The 8706-nt window shown below is 30.5% G+C and overlaps 1 long non-coding RNA gene across 1 annotated transcript; it reads right to left on the bottom strand.

Annotated features, from left to right (window-relative positions):
- Positions 1-2006: 2006 nt before the first annotated feature.
- LOC134681369 (uncharacterized) lies at positions 2007-7202 on the bottom strand. Its single transcript, XR_010100612.1, has 3 exons — positions 7039-7202; positions 2848-2989; positions 2007-2229 (listed from the first exon to the last, which is right to left on the bottom strand). It is a non-coding gene; the product is annotated as an uncharacterized LOC134681369 (long non-coding RNA).
- Between the last annotated feature and the right edge of the window lie 1504 nt (positions 7203-8706).

Here is an 8706-nt window from a genome sequence, read left to right on the forward strand (position 1 = left end):
AATTAAATCAAGCAAGGAATAACACATTTTAACAGGATGAACGTTAATTGTGATCTGAACACCTGCGCTTATCAATTACTGTGGTAAGAATATTTCAGATTTTTAAAAAATAATACCATATCTTTTTTCAGTACAAATCTGCACCCATCATTTGCTACTTTTTCCCGAAAACATGTTTTACAACAGAAGAAAAAATAATTTACAATTAAATCAAGCAAAGACTATGCAGCTCAAATTAACCCGTTTTAACTATTTTTAAGTTGTATATTTTATAATTTATATTAAACTATAAAATTAAGATTATATATGTACAGGTCATATCAACGCACAGTTTTTCTGCGGTCTGTCATTTATTTAGATTTAAACCAATCATCTTGGTGGATTCGGTTATATTTTTCGTCTTCGATCGTCCTGAAAGTGAATGAAATATTGGCCACTGCACGTTAAAGTATCAGAACTGAATTAATAGTTCGACTCCTGTCAAATGTGACCAATTGAATTGTTATTTTAATCACTACGGATATGTCCAGATTTCTTTTAACGGTCTGTTAGAGAACGTATTGAGATGTCCATCCATTGTCCAGACATGTTTTAACACCAGAAAAAGGAAACCACCGAAAAATTTAGATGCCATCAAGGCAACGATATTTCTCCACACAAGACAGTTAAATTTAAGGATCGAACAATTATTTGAAACTTTGTACACAGTAAAATGTTTGAAAAGTACGACAACTTTATGTCATGAATATTCTGAACGTTGACAAATTTCAAACGAGTAGCAATTCCTTATAATGAAACCCTGTCATTGAGAAATTAATAACTACAATAAATTGTTTTATTTCTCAGAATACAAATTGCTGTTTTCAACTACAAAGAGAGTTCCAAATTAATCAAATTGTGAAAAAAAAGACGTGGTAGGAGTGATAACGCTTTACAATAGTCCAAATGACACATAAATTACTATATTATAATTAATGTTAGTATGTTCTGGACCATATGAGTATTTGGACCGTACGCGTACGGTATGAACCGTATGTGTACTTTTTTCAAAATACTCGTGGGGTCTGGACCGTATGTGTACTTTTTCAAAATACTCCTACGGTCTGGCTAATTTTAACCAAGTTCACTGATTAGACTAAAATATATATTACAGATCAAGATAACAAAAATTTTATTATGGAAATAAATTAAGTAATAAAAAAATAAGGATTCATATAGACAATTAAATAAATACTTAATTTCAATTAAAATCCAATGTTCACTTATTCATCTTATTCATGTAATTGTAATAAAATTGATTTTTAAAATCCAATAAAAGATATGTTCCAGCTTGAACTAGACCGTGACAAGTATACGCATACGTGGCGCATACGGTCCGGACCGTACGCGTATTGTCCAAATACTCATATGGTCACGAGTATACGCATACGGTCCGGACCATACGCGTATTGTCCAAATACTCATGGTCTGGATCAAATTTATTACTTTTTTATTAATGATTTTCAGTAATGATTGATAAGTTTGTAGGGGGATATTGAACATGCAATTATCGCAGCATACTGTTGGTTAAAAGGAAGTAATTAAATATAATTTCATCTAGTTTTAGTGGAAACAACATAATGAACATGATAAGCGGAGAGTTTGGCGCCCGCTAACATGTTTAACACCGTCGCATTCTGTATGTATGGATATGAACTAAGTTAGGAACCTGTTGTTCAGTGTCGTTTGTTGCTAACTTGCTAAGTCACATATTTGCTTTTTGGTTTATTGTTTTGTGTATAACTCTGATTAGTTTTTCTCGATTAAATTGTTTAACATTTGTCATTGATGGACCTTTTATTATAGCTGATAAGTGGTACACGCTTTGATCATTGCTGAACTTTTGTTCTTAATTTTAGCGTTTTGTAAAGAGTTTTCTCATTAGCAATCTTACCCCATCACTTTATATATAAAGCCTTTTTATGACGTAACAATTGGAAATTTGAAAGAAAAAAAAAACAAGAATATTACGTATCATTAACATGATTTAATCAAAAGACAAACGGATGAAATTAAATGAAATATAGGCCATGCTTTCCCAAAAAGGTTCCGTCCTCACTACAACTTTGGATCATGTGCATGAGGGTCTGTTGAGCCGTACCCAGTACTCCATTTCAGATCCGTAGGCTGGATTCTGCCAGGATTTTTGGCCAAGTCGCCTTTAGATACCTTTAAAGGGTTTTGTCACTGCTGAATTAGAAATATAAAAATGTACACTCAATAAATAAGAATGAATCAATGCATGCAATTCCCTTTTCTCAAACACCTATTTTGAACAAACAAATAAAATGTGATGTGAAGGTTTAGCATTACGACATGCACTTTAATATGTGACATAAGTATTTTACCTACCATTTTTCTTGGAAGATACGGAAGATCGTCAGAAAATTTCAATGACTTTCGGTTTTGGAACTCATTTTCTATTGTACCAGTATTAGGTTCAGTTGAAACAGATATATGGAAATCAGTCAATATTTAGTCTAGATACTTTTTTTAATCAATATGAAACAAAGGTCTGTGAATTCGTTCTTGTTAACCCGACAATGAATTGAAGATTGTATTGGCATCAAGATAAAAAAAAATATATTTCGGTATTCTTAAACTGTAACAAGTATCTATCATAGGTCGCTGTTATCAAATGATTTTTGGTCAAGTGCGTGTTTGCTATTTTGTGTTTTTGTTGACTGGGACGATGGTTCGAGGAGAAATGTCGCGTAACATCAGTAGTATGACATAACCATATAACGTTTTTGTATGTATATTTTTCTATTTCATGATAAATCAAAATATATTTTTGTAAATAATTACCTTTCACAAAATGCTTCTCTGCATATTAATGTCATAGGAAACGTGCTCCTATTCAGGACATTCAGCTGTTAAATCTTTGGTGAAGGATTCCTGAGTGCACTAAGGACTACACAATGCCACTCTTGAAGGACTAGAAGGAGTGCTGTAATATGTATTATTTTTACATATGATATTAAATGCATAAATTTCAAATTGTATCGGAAAATAATCATAAATAAACAAGATATTCAACATTATTTAGACACGTGTCCGTTTTTCTTTGATATGCCGAAAATCGATGAACCGTCTGACACGTGCCTGTTACATTTTGTTATTAAGATCATGCTGTTAATTATATTTATAAACCATTTATTTGTAAACATCGCATATCTGCTCGCTGTTTGAATATAGTACTGATCGATTTTAAAATATTGAGAGACATCTGAGATTTTGTAATATGTTTGATAAACAAGTAATTGAAGATGAATATCATTTTATTTTAGTATGTGAAAAGAATAATGAACTTCAAAAGAAATTTATCAAACCATATTATTTGAGAAAACCTTCAAATTTTGAACTCATACAACTACTATCTTTTCATAATGTTAAGGAACTTAACAATTTAGGGAATTTTTCTGGCATTAGGAATGCTTAATGTGTTATGTTTAAAATACTCTGCTGTACTGTTATGGGTATACTTACTTATATGAATTTTTGACTAATTGTTTAAATGTTAATATATTTCACTGATGTAATTGAATATTTGTAATATTTATAATTTCTATAAGCTGTATTGCTGACGAATAAAAGATTATAAATCTAAACCGGAAATAAATCTCAGCTTGATTTGACATCTTAGCTTTATCCGTTAATTAATCCCAGCTTCAACATGCGTGATTTATGACAACTTATTGTTTGGTGTGTAAATATTGACACCTCTTTTTAAAAGATTTGATGTTAAAAACAACAAATGTATATACATGTACTTGTTGATATGAAAAGTATGATCTTTTTAAAAATTTTAATTTCTATTTTCAAAATAAGATTTTCTAACTGAATGTCGTGTTTTCTTTTCAATAATATTTTCAAAGGAAACCAACAACTTTTATACAAAAATACTGCCCCAACCCTCTTTCCACAAAAAAAAAAGAATTTGTTTGTCATTTTTTTTTTTATATATAATCATTAATAAACCGCAATTGCATATTGTAAAAATTAAAGAGGTGATTGTTGGTTACTTAACGTCGTGTCATACATGCTTAGGACAATTATAATAAAGATTAATTGACAAAAGAATAAAGTGAAATGTTAGAAAAAATAACGATAGAGAACTATAGAAATGATGATCTGACATCTGTGATTTAAAATATTAAGTAGACCAATTTCAAAGAAACAAGACCATTTAAAAAAGTAAACGAAATTATTGTAACATAGCGTAATCAATTAAATTCTTATAATGAATAAAATATTACAAGAGACATATAATACAATTTGTATTATATGTCTCTGATATTACTATTACCCCCCCCCCCCCTTCTGACTTCCAGGTTCTTGATACGCCCTTGTTATTTTTTCGGTATATTTTTTATACGTGTTAATCGGTATTCTTTCTCATTTTCATGTTATAAGATAACTGTTCCAGACCGTATGAGGATTTGGACCGTACACGTACGGTCTGGACCGTATGCGTACTTTTTCAAAATACTCATACGGTCGGACCGTACGCATACGGTCGGACCGTACGCGTACGGTCTGGCTAATTATGAGAAGTTGGTCAAGTTCATAAGATACAAATGCATATACCATGTATAACAGATCAACATAACTTAACTTAATTGTAATTGAAGTAAAAAATATATTTTAACTATCTTAAAAATTTACGCTAATTAATTCCGTTAATCTCGTGTATTTAGCATGCGATCTGTAATACATTAATTAAATCATGATCACTGAAATCGAAGATATAGGAAATAAACATAATGTGGGAGGATATTTTTAAAAATATTTTAGCCACTTTACAAAAATGCAAATGCAACGGAACATGCATGAACTGCAAACGTGTAAATAAAAAATAATAGTACGTTATACTTGTGGTAGCAAGTGTCACCTTGGGCGAGAGTACCAAAATAGGATTCAGATACAATTAAACAAATATTGGATTTCAATTACTCGTTAATTCATTTTATTTATCTTATTGAAGTAATATTAATTTGTAAAACGAAAAAAAAAAGAATGTGATATGTATTTGTTTATATTAAACCCATATGATCAAATGACACTATTGTTTGCTCGTACTGGACCATACGCGTATACTCATACGGTCCGACCGTTCGCGTATGGTCGGACCGTACGAGTATACGTATACGGTCCGGACCGTACGCGTACGGTCCAAATACTCATATGGTCTGGAACATGACCACTTAAACATTTACCGGCTTTCTTGTATATGTAGAATTGCTCTATACTATAGTGTACTACTTTCCAGACACCTCGAATCGGACGGCATAACAGTTACTAAGTGGTTACTCTATTTTGTAAAAAAGAAAGACTTCCTTAATTGGATTGGATGTTGAACAGAAAAAGAAGCATGCATATAAATATATTACATATCTAAAACTTGCAAAACGCAAAAAAATATACTTCCTTTAATATTCGAACGACCAAAAGACGAGATATATATATATATGTCACAGTATGGCCTTTAACGATGTACAAAACCAATACCATTTAGTAAGCTTTAAAGAAATGGCATTCTATGCGGCCCTTACTATGAAGGGCGTTTAAAAATAAATTTAGTGGCAAAGAACGTATTTGAAGAAGAAGAAAAACGTGTCCGCTTTCATACTCCAAATCTCTCATAAAAAGGAAAAAAGATCGTACCTAAACATTATTTCTTTCGAAAGTTTACAGGTAAATGTTAAATTCGATTACACAGTGTCCGTGTTATTTTGTTTGTTACCAGACTTTACCTGACATTATACAATCTTACATAATAATACCTATGTGATAATAGTATTAATGAGGATATTTGTCAATTGCAATATACAGTAATAAATAACAACCATGTCAAAACTTATTTTGTTAAAGAGTTAATGAAATGATTGTTACATAACATAATTAATCAAATCGTTAGAATGAATTATATATTAGACTTAATCGAAAATTAGAAAAAGTTCCCTTATAACTTAAATGAGGACCCAAAAAACTAGAAAGTAAAGCAGAAAGTCACAGGACAAAAAGTCACAATTCATTTTTTCTGATATTTTCTTTGAATAAAAAACGCCTATTTCTACAAAAATATTTTAGTATTTTTCTTGAACTATTGTAAATAAACCAACTTATTAACAAAATTTATCAAAAGCATATCAAACATGATGAAATGATATTTAAAAAAAACAAAATGTCAAAGTGGCTTCAGTTGGCACTTAAATGGCTTCATGGTGCCCAGAAATCTTTCTTTTGCATTAATAAATTTAAATAAATTAAATAATTTTTCAAGTATAATGACACATTTTCTAAACTTTATTATGAATATATGTATGAAAAAGTAATCATTTCAAGATAATTCTCTTACATATTCAAACAATTGTCAACAGATTATTTGTGACTTTTGTCCTGTGACTGTTAGGTGATTTTTGTCCTGTGACTTTCTGTCCGTTTACCAAAAAATAGATAGGGCTCTCTGATCTGTTTTTGGGATTGTGATCTATTATAGATAAGAACTGTCACAAACGGCTCAAAAGGGTATACTCAATTCAAGTAAATGATAGCTAAAATACATATATGTATAGGAACATAGTCCCCTATGACTTTTTTCAAAGCGCTTTTAGGACTATAGGACATGATTTTTTTACTAAGGACATGTATGTGCCTTTAGCCTTTTTCAAACAATCGTATATTCGGAAAGTCATAGGAATCGTCTCATTAATCAAATCGACTCTTAGATGTAATTTCAATTTAACAAAGATGAAAACTTAATCGTTCTATTCTATAACATCAAATAAAAGATGAAAAAGGGTTTCAGTCAAGAGTGAGACTCCTTCCTAAAAATGGGAACTCTATATACTTCATACAATGCTATTCTTAAATCTGTCCCGAAGTCAAACTATTATTTTTTTTAAATTTCTTACGAAAATGATCTTAAATTAAAATATATTTTTTTATTTTGATCAATTATAACTGTTAAAACAAAAACAACCAAAATATAAGTACCGTATTCTATCTTTGTTTTCTCGTTGACGATATTCCATTACCAATCTTCTTTTTGCTGGATGAAAGAAATACTGTCGCTCTGTCGAAGTTCAATTGCAAAACTACATATGACAGTACTTTTTTAACCAAAGCATTTTGATTAAACCATGGAAGTATTATATTGTCAATATAATACTTCCATGATTAAACCAATCAAAATACCTACATTGAAAGACTTGTTCCCTGTCCTTTAAAGGATATTTGAGATACCCGGTACGGTATATTAGAGATAGAGGACCAGCCTATTGTATTTCTGCATGGTTTTGAATTCTAGATATCATGTGTTATTATATTATTTCTCACTGAACCTACATTTACTAGAAGTATTTTAAAATTATAAGCGAATTAAAACTGAAAAATACCGTATTCTGTCATAATAAATAAATTGAAGTGCAATCAGCAAAAGGTTCTGTTTGCAACATGTTTGTCGCGTTTATGTTACATTATTTATCAAATAGCACTAACGATATTTTTTCTATTATTTATTTATGCTTCATAGGTTTGAAGGCTGTACAGATATGATATACATGTATATACAAGTTTAAACAACGTTCGAACCTATGATATTGCTTTGGATTTTGTTTTACACATGTGCATGCAAAACAAATTTCTTGGTAGAGGTGTCTAAATACAGCACAAATAACGTTTTTAAAAGACCGAACAGTGAACAAGTATATTTTGACAAAACGCATTTGACTGACAGGTCGAACAAAGGATGTTAATCCTATGTTCAGTATTTTAGTACTTGATTCAATATAGTAACACTTTTTTCGTAATTTTTTGTTGTAAAACTTGTACTTTATTATATCAATATTTGTTTGCTTTTGTTTTTGTGAGGGCGAGAAAAAGTAAACTTGAAGTAGTTGAAAACCATACAGGTACATACACATGTCCGACTTTTTTTTAATATGTCGGAATTATATGCCATAATAAAGAAAGCAAAAAATAACCAATTAATCAACTGCCATGGACATAGTTTTGTTTTGTAATTCCAAAATGTTTTTAATCAAAATATAAATAAAATAGATAATTTGCTTCGGTTTAAAACATATGCAGCATGGGCTTTGCTCATTGTTGGGCGCCGTACGGTGACCTATAGTTGTTAATTTCTGTGTCATGTCTCTTGTGGACAGTTGTCTCATTGGCAATCATACCACATCGTCTTTTTTTATATGTGTCTGTGTGTGGAACAAAAATACAGGAACCAAAACAATTTGGAAAGTGGAACTTCTTATTGTCCTTTTATTTAGCTGATCATCAAACGTCTTTAAATTTTGCTCATAGGAATCTTTACTCTACAATCATTTACGGTACCAACGAAACAAACACAGAAATAGGACAAGTAGCTCCTCATAATATATCATTTCCCTTGTGTAACTCTGTTAACTTATATAATAAATATTTGTTCAGATTTCTCATGCCTCATGCGTAGGCCTCAAAATATTAATGTACGATACATTGACCACTGTTATACTACTAGTTCCAATCTATATAGAATTCTTATAAATAGCAAACGGCGAAAATCCAATTTCAAACAAAAAGAAATATATATTAATATCAAATGGAATGAAGTTAGGTGATATCTAATCGCCATCGTGGCGGGTTGAGCATACGTTTACGACTTTTCCT

Source organism: Mytilus trossulus, chromosome 8, assembly GCF_036588685.1.
Source record: "Mytilus trossulus isolate FHL-02 chromosome 8, PNRI_Mtr1.1.1.hap1, whole genome shotgun sequence".
In the NCBI taxonomy this organism is placed as follows: domain Eukaryota; kingdom Metazoa; phylum Mollusca; class Bivalvia; order Mytilida; family Mytilidae; genus Mytilus; species Mytilus trossulus.